The sequence below is a fragment of the Artibeus jamaicensis genome, unplaced genomic scaffold (assembly GCF_021234435.1).
Source record: "Artibeus jamaicensis isolate MK-2021 breed Jamaican fruit bat unplaced genomic scaffold, CSHL_Jam_final scaffold_537, whole genome shotgun sequence".
Classification (NCBI taxonomy): Eukaryota; Metazoa; Chordata; class Mammalia; order Chiroptera; family Phyllostomidae; genus Artibeus; species Artibeus jamaicensis.
In genome coordinates, this window is record NW_026522047.1 from 45815818 (window position 1) to 45830581 (window position 14764).

The 14764-nt window shown below is 43.7% G+C and overlaps 2 pseudogenes; both read right to left on the reverse strand.

The window, feature by feature from the left end:
* Positions 1-403: 403 nt before the first annotated feature.
* Positions 404-4898, reverse strand: LOC119038863 (EF-hand domain-containing protein D2-like; annotated as a pseudogene).
* LOC119038878 (zinc finger protein 709-like) lies at positions 4161-14285 on the reverse strand (annotated as a pseudogene).
* Positions 14286-14764: the final 479 nt, after the last annotated feature.

Below are 14764 nucleotides of genomic sequence, written 5' to 3' on the forward strand. Positions count from 1 at the left end.
AGGCTCCCAACACTCTGGGAAGGGGCTGAGGGCCCCAGCAGCAGTGCAGCCTGTGGATTAAGGGCAAGAGGCCTCTGGACAGGAGAGGCCTAGGGAGACGAGGGGCATGTGAGGACAACAGTCATAAGGGTGGGGAGAAGGTAGCCAGGGGTGCAAGAGAGGCTCAGGGACACCAGGAAGGGCTGGGCCAGGCAGGGAGCCAGCGCTGGGGTCATGGCCTCAGATACAACAGCTGGGCGAGCTCTGAGAGACCCCTCCACTGGCTGCATTCACAGACATTTGTAGGTTTTTAGTATGGTCCCTTCAGACAGAGCTGAGGATTCAGGCTCAGCCTCCAGTTTGCTTGTCCAGGGCCAGGACCTAGTGCTAGGCCAGGGCCAGGCAGCTGGGTGGCACCCCTTGGCTACTTGATGGTGGGCTGCAGTTCTTCGAGGGCTGCTTTTCACAGCTTCATCTCTCCCACCTCCTTTGTCCACTGCTCCTGCTCCACCTTGATCTCCTCCTCCAGGCGACTCAACATATTGACAGCCTGGACCTCAGCCTCAAAGGAGCTCCTGTGTCCCTTAATGCCTTTGGTGAGACGTTGATCTCTGGGAGGAGGGCCAGTGCGTGCAGCCCTTGTCCTGCAGCTCCTGGCTGCTGCCTTCCAGAAAATCAGGAGGAACTCCTGGAAGCTGGGCTTGCTGTCAAAGTCCTCATCTTGACCATATATTTTTTTTAATTGATATTTCAGAGAGAGAGATGGGATAGAGATAGAAACATCAATTTGTTGTTCCCCTTATTTATGCATTCATTGGTTGATTCTTGTGTGCGCCCTGACCTGGCATCAAACTGCAGGCTTGGCGTATGGGGATAATGCTCTACCCACTGAGCGACCCACCAGGGCCACCTTGATCACGTTTTTTAGGCTCAGGTGGGTGTGTGTACCTCCAAGTTTCTCCATCATGAACTTCAGCTCCATCAGACTGATGAAGCCATCCTGGCCAGCATCTTACAACTTGAACATCTTCTCCATGTCCTTGATTTGCTTTCTGGAGAACTCCTAGAACTCGGTGAAGGGGTTAAAGACACAGCGGCTGGGTGACTCTGGCTGTGCATGCCCTGGTTGAGATGGGTACACTTCAGCAGCTTGATGCTTGGCTCCTTGTCCCACTGTCCAGTGCCATCCTCACCCCACCCCTGTCTGCAGCTACTGGCCCAGCTTGCTGGCTACCTTGTCTGTAGTCTTGGTGGGCCATGCAGCACAGGCCTCAGCCAACCCCTGCTTGCCTCAGCCCATACCACTTCTGGCCATGCTCTTTCTGTCTTGAGATATTACTAAAATTCTCTGTAAAACAGCCCTGGCTGGTGTGGCTCAGTGGACTGAGTGATGGACAGAGACTCAAAAAGTTGCCATTTCGATTCCCAGTCAGGGCACATGCCTGAGTTGCAGGCCAGGTCCCCAATGGGGGACACGTGAGAGGCAACCACACATTGATGTTTCTCTCCTTCTTCCTCCCTCCCTTGCCCTTTCTCTAAAAATAAATAATAAAATCTTTAAAACTCTCCTTAAAACACAATTTGTCTTTTTTTCAGGGCCTATTATTTTTATTTTTATTTATTTATTTTACTATGTGTTTTATTGATTATGCCATTACAGTTGTTCTATTCCTCTCATTCCCCTCCACCCTGCACACCCCCTCCCCAACCATTCTCCCCTTTAGTTTATGACCATGTGTCTCAAGTTCTTTAGATTCTATATTTCCCATACTATTCTTGCCCCCCATCTACTTTCTACCTACCGTCTATGCTACTTATTTTCTGTACCTTCTCCCTCCTTCTCCTCCTCCCACACCCCTGTTGCTAACCCTCCATGTGATCTTCATTTCTATGGTTCTGCTCCTGATCTAGCTGTCCTCTTAGTTTACTTTTGTTTTAAATGTGGTTGTTAATAACTGTGAGTTTGCTGGCCTTTCACTGCTCATCTTTTTTATCTCCTTTTCCTTAGGTAAGTCCCTTTAACATTTCATATAATAAGGGCTTGGTGATGATGAACTCCTTGAATTTGATCTTATCTGAGAAGCACTTTATCTGTCCTTCCATTCTAAATGAAAACTTTGCTGGATAGAGCAATCCTGGATGTAGGTCCTTGCCTTTCATGACTTGGAATACTTCTTTGCAGCCCCTTTTTGCCTGAAAGGTCTCTTTTGAGAAATCTGCTGACAGTCTGATGGGAACTCCTTTGTAAGTAACTGACCCCTTATTTCTTGCTGCTTCTAGGATTCTCTCCTTCATTTTAATCTTGGCTAATGTAATGATGATGTGCCTTGGTGTGTTCCTTCTTGAGTCCACCTACTTTGGGACTCTCTGAGCTTCCTGGGTTCCCTGGAAGTCTATTACCTTTGCCAGATTTAGGAAGCTCTTCTTTATTATTTGTTCAAATAAGTTTTCTACTTGTTGCTGTTTCTGTTCCCCTTCTGGTACCCCTGTAATTCAGATGTTGGAATGTTTAAAGATGTCCTGGAGGTTCCTAAGCCTCTCATTTTTTTTTTTTTTTTTGAATTCTTGTTTCTTCACTTTTCTCTTTGGTCATTTTTTTCTTCCTTCTGGTCCACTCCCTTAATTTGAGTCCCAGTTTCCTTTCCATTACTATTGATTTCCTGTGTATTTCCCTTCATTTCAATTAGTTTAGCCTCCATATGTTCCTCTAATTTGTGACTAAAATCAACCAGTTCTGTGAGTATCCTGATCACCAGTGTTTTGAACTGTGCATCTGAAAGACTGGCTATTTCTTCTTCACTTAGATTTATTGGCTCTGGGGCTCTGAGTTGTTCTTGAGCCATGTTTTGATCTGTTTGTGCCTGTTACGTATGAGGAGCAGAGCCTTAGGTGTTCACCAGGGTGGGGCCACCCAGGTCGCTGGTTTGTGATGCCATGTGGGGGCGGGGTCAGAGAGGGACAATGGTGGTCCCCTCTGCTGCTTCCCGCTGCTGGGGCCTGTGAGGTAAGTCTCACCACAGCTAGCTCCTTCACCGGTTTATCTGCACTCGCAGTGAGTCTGCCCGCTTCTCCACACCTGGGATCCGCCTACGGCTGCTGGCGCACCTGGGTCGCTGCCCAGGTTGTTTCGGTGGATCTTTCCTGCCTGACCCCACTCTCCTGGAAAAGACTATAAGTTGATCCAAAAATATATTACATGGGATATTTAAATATATCCTCAGGAAATAAAAAACACAGTAATAGTTCTTAGCATAAGAGTGCTTAGGAAAAACTTATTATTTCTTCAGAAAGTACAGAAGCATTTACTAGAGGAAAAATTCACAGAAGTTTAATCACATACAACCAAGGATAATTGAAATCATTGAGAGATTATGTTCAGCCACAAGTAACTGTAAACATCCAGAAACTGCATGAAATGGAGAAAAGGACTGAGTCTCACATGGAAGGACTGGCTCATAGAAGTCACTGCACAGTGTGGTAGAAGAACAAACTGTTTCATAGCCCTTTGCACTGCACCACTGTAGATGTCGTAGTGGAGTCAGAACCACAGTCAACAGTGGTATTGACAGAACAAGGTGATCACTTGTCAAAGTAGAACTCACATAAATACAGTCTAGAAAAGAGAGGTGTACCCTTCAGGTAACAGTCTCAGCCAAGACAGTCAACATTTGTAGCCCGGTGGGCTCAAATGGGCTTGCAGGAAAATCCAACCTACGCTGCATCTTTAATGCTGAATTCTGAACAACTGTAAAGCTTACTCCTGAGAACAAATGGAAGCCAGGCAGTCTGGTGGTGGATTACAGGATATTCTTGTTGGCAGGGCAAAGACGGAGGGAAACCAACACACACAAAAGCTCCAAGCTTCTGCCTGCCTCCTTTCATACAAGTGGCTTCAAAGCCAGTCTAATCCTATTTCACTCCTGCATTCAAGTTTCATGTAGGTGAGGCCTTGCTGATTTCTAACATGCAAACATGAAGGCAACAGACTGTAGACAATGTAGTTCACAGCATTACACATGTCATATAACAGAGTCAGGAAGTGTCACCTCCAAGTCTGGATCTTACTGTCCTGTCACAGGTATTTGCTTCTAAACATGGGCTTCCTAGTCCAAATCCCAGCCAGAAGCAACAACTAAGAGCAAGGGACAGTGGATGAAAATACTTCACACGGGACTACGGTCTGTAACATTACAAACTTGGCACACTTACAAACATGTGGCAAATATTTATTGAATAAAATACTGAATGTCAACTGTCATTGAAAAATTAAAAAATATTTATTGACAAGAAAATGGAAGAAAACCCTTCAGGCCAATGAAAAGGCACTTTTCTGTTAAGGTAGAATATATATATGGGTAAGGCATATTCATTCAATACTTGCTACAGGAAGTGACATGGAAAACAGGAACAAAGTCCAAAGTATCAGTTTTTAAATGTTCCTTGATTTGCAGAACACTTAAAAATCACAGAAAAATTAAACCTACTTAGCAAAACACTAAGTATTATTTTAAAATATTAGTAAAACATATTAGTAAAACACTTCAATTCCCCCAAGGATCTAACAAACTTCAATAAAGAAATACAAAATGTTTACTAACTGACCAGAAGGGAAAAAAATACCTATTGAACTTAAAACCTCTTGCTTACAGAATAGCTACAGAATTAATTACCTCAGTGCATATTTGCAAAAGTAAGTGGACTCAGTGCTACAGAAAATCACTGTAAGAACGAGTCAGTCATAGTGACCATGTATGCCTAACATTTATAGTATTTCTTCCATGCTGTGACTTTTGGGGAGTATGTGAATTAATTTGCACCAGGCTTACATGTAGTAGTTGCTGTAATGTGATTTCCTCCCAGGGCAGTTTTCGAGCTGCTCTGAAGGTATTCATTAAAACTTTGGCTTCATTTTCAGTCATACAGTATCTATCCAGTACACATTCTCACATGGTATGGTGGGGATGTGAGGCAAAATGAGGGGTTTCCTACAGTGTTTACATTCAACAGAATTCTCTCTACATGAAGTTTTTGTCACGGCTTTCCAAGGAGCTGGGACAGCTGAAGGCTCTCCCGTGTTCTTTACATGGACACGATGGCTCTGCAGTGTGCACTCTTACGTCTCTGTGAAAGGCTCCCCCCATTCCTTACATGCATACGCTTTCTCTTAGGTGTGAGTTCTTTCATGATTTTCTCAAGAACTGGGACGATGGAAGCTTATCCAGTCTTTACACTGAGAGCCCTTCCATTCTCTATACTCAACTGGAAGACATAATGCTTCCTAACAGTCCTTACATTTACAGATCCATCTCCAATCCGCACTATCACATGTGAGTGCAGAGCTGAGCGACAAATGCAGGTTCTCCCACATTCTTTGCATTAACAGGGTTCATCTCTACAACGTGTTCTCACATGTCTACGGTAACTACTTGGGCAACCAAAGGCTTTACCACATTTTACACATTCATAGGGCTTTTCTCCACTGTGTATTCTTTCATGCATTTGACAGTACCTGGGACAACCAAAAGCTTTTCCACATTGCTTACATTGATATGGTTTCTTCCCACTATGAGTTTTCTCATGAATTTGAAAGTAACTGGGACGACTAAAGGCTTTCACACATTCCTTACATTCATAGGGTTTCTCCCCAGAATGAGTTTTTTCATGATTTCTAAGAAAAGTGGATAACGGAAAGCTTTGCCACATTCCTTACATTCACGAGGCTACTTTCCATCATGAGTTCTTTTATGTTTTCTAAGATACCTGAGTAAACTGAAGGCTTTACCACATTCCTTACAATCATAGGGCTTTTCTCCCTTGTGTGTCATTTCATGACTTCGAAATTTTCTTGGACAAATGAAATCTCTCCCACACTCCTTACAGTTGAAAGGTCCATCTTTGCTGTGCTTGATCATGTGTTTTTGAAATACACTGAGAGAACTCCAGGCTTTACCACACTTCTTACACTCATAGGATTTCTCCTGAGTATGAGTTAATGCATGTCTACATAAATTACTTGAATACCTGTAGGCTTTACCACATACTGTACATTCGTAGGCCTTCTCTGCCCGGTGTTTCTTTTCATGCACTCCAACATACCGGCGCTGCTTGAAAGCTTTCCCACACTCCTTACATTTATAAGGCTTCTCTTCATATTCCCGACACTGGTATAGTTTGGCTCCAGTGAGTGATCTTGTGTGGCTAGTCAAGGATGAAAGATGAATGAAGACTTGTGCACACAACCTGGATTTAGGTAGTTTTATTTCAGTAGCAGTTTTTTTCTTTTCATCATGGTTTGGAATCTGGCTGAAGGTTTCTCTACATTCATTACCTTCTTTCCTTTTGTAGAGTCTCTCTATCATATGACAGCTGTAAAAATCAAAAGCGTATTATTAATACTTTTTATTAGTGGTTCCATATTTATTAATAGTATGACAATGACATTTTTACCATTTTCAAGGAAAGTGTAGGGTTTCTACACATACTTACTGTTTGAAGTGGCTGTACTAATAGCTCTGAAATTGGGCTTGATCATAGAGATTACAAAAACAGTAATATTCACTAATGCTGTTTCTGTGTACTGTTTCCAAGTGTACTTATTTATTTTTTTATACACTAAATATCCAGGTGACATTTGAGAAAAACATTTTGATGAAAGTAGTCTAAGAATCAATAAATTGGAAGCTGGGCTGGTATGATTCCTTTGCCTCTTTCCTAAATTTGGTGACATATTACGATTCTCTCAGGGGACACTGCTTTCTCACGTCAGGGGGACTCACCTGGGATTTGTCCCACGTTTCTCATACTGATCTTCACTGTCATGGTCTTCCCATTTTTCTTCCAAAACACATGCTAGGAAAAAACATTATAAATTATTAAAGAACATGAAAAATGGCTAGATTTTAGGGCCACAATGAGCTGTGATCATGACTAATTTAGTTATCTCTGTACTTTCTTTCCACATTTCACTCTTGAAACAGCACTGATGAACAAGCCACACTAGTTTTCTAACTGACTGAAACAGTAAGTAAGAAGCTGTCGTCACTACCTACGGAAGCCAGGTTCCTGATGGTTTCCTGCATCACGTCTCTGTACAGTTTCTTCTGGGTCGGATTCAGGATAGCCCACTCCTCCATGGTGAACTTCATGTTAACATCCTCCAAGGCCACGGAGTCCTAGAACATCCCACACATGTATATATACAGGAGGGTGGGTGAGACAGACGGCACTGGGGATCTACACACAAATCATATGAAGTTCGCACATGACATGGGGTCCCCAACATTTATTCTATGACTTGGTTGTCACACTAGTATTTATTAGCCACAACTCACTTTCTCAGGATACACATTTAATTTTTGTTACATTTTGTTACATTTTTATTGTGTTAGGCGAACGTGATAACCACTACACTACAGAAACCCCTTATATTTTTATTGTGATCACTTCAAGTCACTGCTCTCTAATGTCAGGGCACAGAGCTCTTTGAAGAAATTTTATCCAGATAAAAATTATTTCCAGAAGATTTTGTCCTGGGGACTTCCACCAAGATCGAGGCATAGGTGGAGACGCTGTGCCTTCTCACACAACCAAGTTTAGAGACAACAAAATTTTAGCAACAGAAAACACAGCCAAAACACAGAAAATTGAACTTTTCGGAAGTCTGATAACAACAAATTCTTCAGCTGGATCGGTAAGAGAGGTTGCACAGGAAAACTTGGTCAGACAGACTCAGGTGCACGCGGATCCCAGGTGTGGGTTGCAACAGACGGACCCAGTGAGGGCACAGGGTGGCAGGCTGACCGCGGTCACATATTCGAGCACAGATAGACCGGTGGGGGAGTGAGCAGTGAGACAAACGGAGCAGGCCCCAGTGGCGGGAAGCAGCAGAAGGGGCCACCATTGCTCTGCTCTGACCCCGCCCCCACATACAGCATCACAACCCAGCAACCTGGGTGGCCCTGCCTTGGTGAACACCTAAGGCTCCTCTCCTCATACTTAACGGGTGTGAACAGACCAAAAATGGCTCAAGAAGATCTCAAAACCCCAGAGCCCATAACTCTAAATGATAAAGAAATAGCGAAACTCTCAGATGCACAGTTCAAAAACACTGGTGATCAGGATGCTCACAGAACTGGTTGATTTTAGTCACAAATGAGAGGAACATATGAAGGCTAAACTAATTGAAATGAAGGGAAATGCACAGGAAACCAATAGTGATGGAAAGGAAACTGGGACTCAAATCAAGGGAGTGGACCAGAAGGAAGGAAAAAATGACCAAACAGAAAAATATGAAGAAACAAGAATTCAAAAAATGAGGAGAGGCTTAGGAACCTCCAGGACATCTTTAAACACTCCAACATTCGAATTATAGGGTTACCAGAAGGGGAAGAGGAACAGCCACCAGTGGAAAACTTATTTGAACAAATAATAAAGGAGAATTTCCCCAATCTGGCAAAGGAAATAGACTTCCAGGAAATCCAGGAAGCTCAGAGGGTCCCAAAGAAGTTGGACCCAAGAAGGAACACACCAAGGCACATCATCATTACATTAGCCAAGATGAAAATGAAAGAGAGAATCCTAGAAGCAGCAAGAGATAAGGGGACAGTCACCTACAAAGGAGTTCCCATCACACTGTCAGCTGATTTCTCAAAAGAGACCTTACAGGCAAGAAGGGGCTGGAAAGAGGTATTCCAAGTCATGAAATCCAAAGACCTACAACCAAGATTATTCTATCCAGCAAAACTTTCATTTAGAATGGAAGGACAGATAAAGTGCTTCTCACATAAGATCAAATTCAAGGAGTTCATCATCACCAAGCTCTTATTATATGAAATGTTAAAGGGACTTACCTAAGAAAAAAGTTAAAAAAACATGAACAGTGAAAGGACAGCAAAGTCACAGTTATTAACAACCACATCTAAAACAAAAGCAAACTAAAAGGACAGCTAGATCAGGAGTGGAAACATAGAAATGAAGATCTCATGGAGGGTTAGCAACAGGGGAGTGGGAGAAGGAGAAGGGGGGAAGAAGGTACAGAAATTAAGTACATAGATGGTAGGTAGAAAATAGGGGGAGGGCAAGAATAGTATGGGAAATATAGAATCTAAAGAACTTGAGACACATGGTCACAAACTAAAGGGGGGAATGGTGGGGGCAGGGGGTGCAGGGTGGAGGGGAATGAAGGGGGGAATAGAACAACTGTAATGGCATAATCAATAAAAAAAATAAATTAAAAGAAATAAAATAAATAAAATTAAGTGGAAAAATGTTTTAAGATGATAAACTCAGGGAGAGGCAGTGCTGATCTAAAAACACTCAGGAAAATTACACAAGAGGAACCTCCACCCAAAAGACTTCCCATAGGATGTCTGTGCCCAGGAAAGATCCTGGAAAGAGAGGTACAAAGATTTTATGCAAAGAAGTTCCAGGTGGTTATTAGCTACTGTTCTCTCATGTAAAATATCCACATGCACAAACCTTTTAAAAAACAGTCATTCACTGACTGTTGAAAAATAATAAACAATTAAAATATTGAGTCTGTTTTATTTAAAAGGAGACAAGAGGCTGACAGTGGACCACTGTGCTAAGTCACATGACCACAGCCAAAATTTAATACAGTCATATAACTGAGCCATGTAACAACATATAGCCAACAACAGACCACATACAGGCTGGTGGTACGATAAGATTTATAATGGATCTGAAAAACTCCTATCACCTAGTGATGTCATACCCATCATAACAAAGGGCAATGCATTACTCAGATATTTACAGTGATGCTGGTATAAAAAAGCTAACTCTGCTGCCAGGGCTAGAAAAGTATACCGTATACAGTTATTTACAGTACATAATACTTGATGATAATAAATGACTGTGTAACTGGTTTACGTGTTTCTGATACTATACTTCAGGGGTGTCCAACCTTTTGGTGTGTCTGGGCCACCCTGGAAGAAGAGGAGTTGTCTTGGAGCACACATTAAATACACAGACACCAATGAAACTGATGAGAGGGGGAAAATGTTTTAAGTAAATTTACAATTTTGTGTTGGGCCACAATCAAAGCCAGCCTGGGCCTCATGAGGCCCACTGACTGGACACTCTTCCTCTTTATTTTAAAGCATACTCTTTCTGTTTATTAAACATTTTTTGGGGGGAAACAGTATGCTGTTTTATGTAGGCAGCAGCCTCACAGATCTCATGTTCACTGTCTTTTTAATTTTAATTTAAAAATTTTTATTTACTTATTTTTAGAAAGGGACAGGGAGGGAGAGAGGGAAACATCAATGTGTGGGTGTCTCTCATGCGCCCCCTACTGGGGACCTGTCCTGCAACCAAGGCATGTGCTCTGACTGGGAATCAAACTAGTGATCCTTTGGTTCTCAGGCTGGCACTCAATCCACTGAGCCACACCAGCCACGGCTAATTTTAATTAAAATTACATTTTAATTATGTAATTAAAATTTATACTTTATTTTAATTTTTAAATATTTTATTGATTATGCTATTACAGTTGTTCTGGTTTTCCCCATTTGCCTCCCTCCACCCAGTGCTCTCTAATCCCTCAGGCAATCCCTCTGCCTCCACTGTTCATGTCCATGGGTCATGCATACAAGTCCTTTGGCTACTCCCTTTCCTACACCGTACTTTACACCCCCCTGGCTACTCTGTAACTACCTATTTGTACTTCTTAATCCCCTCACCTCTTCACCCATTCTCCTACAACCCCTTCCCATCTGGCAACCTTCTGGTAACTATCTTCTCTTGTTTTTAAGAGTCTCTCTTTATCTTTAACCTTTGGCGCTTTAATTATGTGTCTTGCAGTATTCCTCTTTGTGTCCATCATAATTGGAACTCTGTGCTTCCTGGACTTGCATGTCTATTTCCTTCACCAAATTAAGGAAGTTTTCTTTTATTTATTTATTTTTGTATAGATTTCCAATTTCTTGCTCTTTCTCCTTTCCTTCTTGCCCCCCTAGGATATGAATGTTGGGCCTCTTTAAGTTGTCCCAGAGGCTGTTTATACTATCCTCATTTTTTTCCCTTCTTTTTGTTCTACTTGATTGTTTTTTGCTCCCTTGTGTTCCAAATCATTGATTTGATTCTTGGCTTCATTCATTCTACTGTTGTTTCCCTGTAAATTGTTTCTTTATTCCAATTTTTATATCCTTCCTTTCTGACTGGATCTTTTTTATGCTGCTGAGGTCCTCACTAAGTTCCTTGAGCATCCTTATAAACAGTGCTTTGAACTCTGCATCTGATAGATTGCTTATCTGTTTCATTTAGCTCTTTTTCTGTAGTTTTTATCTATTCTTTCACTTGGGCCATGTGTCTTTGTCTCCTTGTTTTGGCAGCCTCCCTGTGCTTGTTTCTATGTATTAGGTAGAGCTGCTTTGACTCTGTGTCTTGATAGTGTGGCCTAATGCAGTAGCTGTCCTGTAGGTTCCAGTGGCACAGCCTCCCCTTTCACCCAAGCTGGGTACTCAAGGTGTGCCTTTGTGTAGGCCGAGTACACCCACCTCTTGGTGTTGCTGTTGGCAGATCAATGAAAGATATTTACCCAGGCCAGTCAGCTGCAAGGATTGGCTGTGATCACTGACCACCAACCTCTACCCTTCGTGGAGAATCAGCTGTGCAGGAGCAGGGTGGTGGTCCGTAGCTCTCCACTGGGTGCCTTTGCCCTGGGCTTTTATGAGTGGTGCAAGCCAAGGTCAGCCCCCACCTGTGTTTTGCCTGGGGCACCCTGCCACAGCTGTAAAGCAATCTGAGTTGGCTACTACTTGTGCTAGTCTTGGGGATTCCCAGGTAAAGCCAAGCTGTGATTCTAATCTGGCTGCTGCTAGGGCTCACTGAAGCCAGCTGTTGTTTGATACCCTTTAGGAGACAAAACCAGCCATTCTTCTGGGAAAACAACTTGGGTTGTTTTCCCCATAAATTGAGTGCAGTAGAGCCTCTATGGATCTCCAAGATGGGTCACACAGTGCTAGCCAGGTTGATGAAATCTCAGATATGGCATCAGCCTACTGACTTTGGGGGGGAGAGGGCACAGCAAAGGGACAATGGTCTGTGCTCACCCCAATGCCAGACACACTGCAGTCTCTCCCTGTATTGCGCTGGTGCCCTCAAGCTGCCACTCCGGTGCTGGAGCTCAGAGGGAGACAGTCATGGTAAATGAGTCCGTGTGTGGGTTCCCTAAGAGGAACTGCTAAGGGCTCTAAGCAGCCTCCTCCACCAACTCAACCCACACTGGTTTTGGTCAGAAGTTGTGAGGACTTATCTTCCTGGCACTGGAATCCGGGCTGGGTGTCCTGCTGTGGGTCTGGGATCTCTCACCCTCGAGATATCCTTCCCGAATTTTTATCCACATGGGTGTGGGGCCAACTTGTCCCACCTCTGTGCCCCTCCTACCAGTCTGGATGGATGTAGTTTCCTCAATTCTGTAATTGTCAGACTTCAATTCATCTCAACTTCAGAGTTATCAGACATCCATTCAACTCCATTTCTGACATTCCTGAGTGATAGCTGTTCTATATTTTAGTTGTAATTTTGATGTGGTTGTGCAAAGAGGTGAGCCATGTCTGCCTATGTTGCCATCTTGACCAGAAGCCTGCTGTGCCTTTTAACTGTATCATTTTCTCCTGTGCTTTATTTAATCTGTTGTTTTTATAAGTTTAGTGGCCTAAGCGTACAGTGTTATAGTCTACAGTAGTGTACAGTAACGTCCTTGGACTTCATATCCACTCACCAATCACTGACTCTGGCAGAGCAACCTCCAGTCCTGTAAGCTCCATTTATCGCAGTGTCCTATAAAGGCATAGCATTTTTTATTTTGTACACTATATTTTTACTGTACCTTTTCTATGTTTAGACTCACAAATACACACTCTACTGCATTACAATTGCCTACAGTATTCAGTACAATAACATGTTGTATAGGTTTGTAGTCTAGGGATAACAGGCTATACCATATAGCCTAGGGGTGTATTAGGCTACACCATGGTATTTTTGATATTTTATTTTTTTATTGATTTTAGGGAAAGGAAGGGGTAGGGAGAGAGATAGAGAGACAGAGAGAAACACAGTTGTTCCACTTATTTATACAGTCATTGGTTGCTGCTTATATGTGCCCTGACCAGGGATGGAACCTGCAACCTTCATCAACCTTGATCAGGATGATGTTCTAACCAAGTGAGCACCAGGACAGGGCTTCGCTATGTGAGTTTGTGTACCTGAAGTCAAAACAACAAAACTGCCTAAGGATAATTCTGGTTAAGGGGTGTAAGACTATTTCACTGCTGTTTCAACCTCTCCCGAGAATAAAATTTAAAACTGATCAGCCTGGAATTTCCTGATCTACACTAACTTGCCTAGTAAGACTCTTGCTGTTCCTTTTCCTAAGGAAAGGTGACCTTGCCTCAGACAATCCTTTTCTCTTTTCCTAATAACCTCTTAAATTGCATTTCTGCCTATAAAAAGCCTTCCATTTTGTGCAGCTCCTGGGAGATTCTATTTACTAAATAGGATGCTACTCGATTCATGAATGGGGAATAAAGCCGATTATTTCTTCAAATTTACTCAGTTGATTGTTTTTTTAACAGTTTGAAACGCACCTCAAAAACGAACAATTGATAACAATCCGGTGAATCAGAGAGGCAAAATGGCGCTTGGGAATTAGGGAGAGAGATTGGAAACGCGGGCATTTGTCGCACAACTAGGTCTGGGGGACAGGTGGTGGATTTGAGAGCCTGCTCCATGAACATGAAAACTCAGGAGAAAACCGGTTCTCTCGGGAAGAAAGGAGGGATAAGGAACCCCACGAGACCACAGCTTCTTCCATGCACAAACCCCAGAAACCGAGTCTGCCCCTAAAAAACCTCCGCGTGGTCACCGCACCAACTGGGAGACACGGCAATGCGGGTGCAGAGCTGTCCGGGGACGTAGTCGCTGTGAGCAGGGACAGATCGGGTGCCCTGAGTCACGGCTGCCGGCCCAGCGCCCACACTGCGAGCCCGAGAGGACTGAGGTAGGAGCCGAGGCCCCAGGGGACTTGGATCCGCAGACTCCAGTCCCGCCGCGGAGAGACCAGCCCGCCAAGGCCATTGGACCAGCCCCTCTTCCCGGGATCTGCACCCGGTCGCACACTCACCATTTCTAGGTTTTCTGAGTCTCCCTGACTCCCTTCTACAAGTCCCACAACCAGTACAGATCACAGTTCGAAGGATGAAGGCAGAGACACGTGGAACTTTAAGGGCAAGAGCGAAGGGACCCCGGACTCCGAAGGCACCGCGAGCCAGCGAGCAAGACTTCCGGGCGGCTGCTGCCGCCTAGTCCCGCCCACCTACCCCCGAGCTCCAGAGCTGATGGACAGTTCCCAAGGCAACGCTCCCAGTGCCTGAGTTACAGTCCCCGGTGCCCCAAACAGCTAAAACTCATCCCGTGCAGGGACCTGTGCACCGAAAACTTAGGGCCGAAAGTCCACCAGGCAACTGTGATCCTTCCTTGCAAACACAGACACTAAAGACACCTCATTGCATGCAATAGTTAATATGGCTCTATTTCGATCTTTGTTCGCAACTGGAGTCTGACGTGTGGTTTTGCCAAAAAAGATGCACAGACTCAGATACCAGGGATGCGAGCCACGGGGATCATTCCAGAACGTCAGTCAGACTCCAGAAAATTGCCCTGAACCCAAGAACAAGCCATCATTTCTGGGCGGAGGGCGGGGGGCGGTGGAATGACTTTTGGGTATTTAGAATAGCTAACTTTACATGAAAAATTTCCTAAGTCA